Here is a 1188-nt window from a genome sequence, read left to right as displayed (position 1 = left end):
TGTGAGTGGGCGCATTGGCCCGGCTCTGGCCTAGGGGATGGGGCGGGGGGCGGGGAACGCCTCTGGCCGAGTCCATCCCCTGCAGTCAGGGCCTCCCGCAGCCGGGAAGCCCTCAGCAGCTGCAAGGCTCCAGCCTTCGCCAGGGGCGCTCGGAGCCGGCTGGGGGCCCCCAGGGTCACCCCCGGGAACAGCTTCCTTCTTCCGCGCTCCTGGGGTCACCAGCCTGGGCGGCCTCCTCAGCCTCATCTGCGTCCTCAGACCTGCCCGGCCCGTCGCTGGGGCCCCTGGGCCCGGCCGGCCCCGCCACCCTGTGGGACGGTCCCTCGGCCTCCGGGAAGCGCCGCCTGCACAACGGCCTCTCCCGCCCTCCGGGCCCTTTGTGCCTGGCACGGGGACGGCGCCTCTGCGGGCGCTCGCCAGGGCCCGACCCCGGCCGCGCGGCGCCGTGCGCAGCTGCTGTCCCCGGACCAGCCCCGCACGGGCAGGCGGGAGAGCCCGGCCGCCCGGCCTCGGCCCTGGCCCCGCGGGCTGCCTCGGCCCTGGGACGCCGGAGGGGCTGGGCATCCGCCAGCGCCCGGGGCGGGGCCCTCGGCCTCAAGGGGCCGCCGTCTCAGCGGCAGGGCTGGGGGGCGCCCCGGGGACGCCCTGGCGTCGGCTCCTCCGCAGACGCGGCGCGGGCCTGGGCGCCCGGCGTCGCCGTCGCCCACCCGAGGGTGCTCGGGGGCCGCCCGGCCCGGCAGCAGAGCCGTGGCCGCGGGCGCCGCACCCGGCCTGTCGCGCGAGGGCGCTGGGCCGGCGCGAGGCGCTGGGGGGCGGGGCCGACCCGGCCGGCGGCGACCCTCCCCCGCCCCGCCCCGCCCCCCCGCCCGGAACCCGCGCCCAGGCCGCCTGCCCGCCCGCCCCCCAGCGGAAGTCCCGCCCCGGCTCCCAGGCGACCGGCGGCGCCACGCCCCCGGGCTGGGGCCGCCCCCGGTCGCGTCACTTCGCCCTGGGACCTGCGCAACCAGCGGGCTGCCGGCGCCTGATTGGTGAGTGCATACGCCAGCCCCGGACAGACGTGCGGAAGGCCCATTGGCTCTGGGAGCGCCCGCAGCGCTGGCCAATGGCGACGGGGAGGGGCGGGCGCTCCTGAGCGCTGCCGAGCGGTGGGCGGGATCGCCGGTGACGCGGGGCACCGCGGGAAGAGGC

Source organism: Talpa europaea, assembly GCF_964194135.1.
Source record: "Talpa europaea genome assembly, chromosome: 12".
Lineage (NCBI taxonomy): Eukaryota > Metazoa > Chordata > Mammalia > Eulipotyphla > Talpidae > Talpa > Talpa europaea.
Note: the sequence above shows the minus strand (reverse complement) of the source record.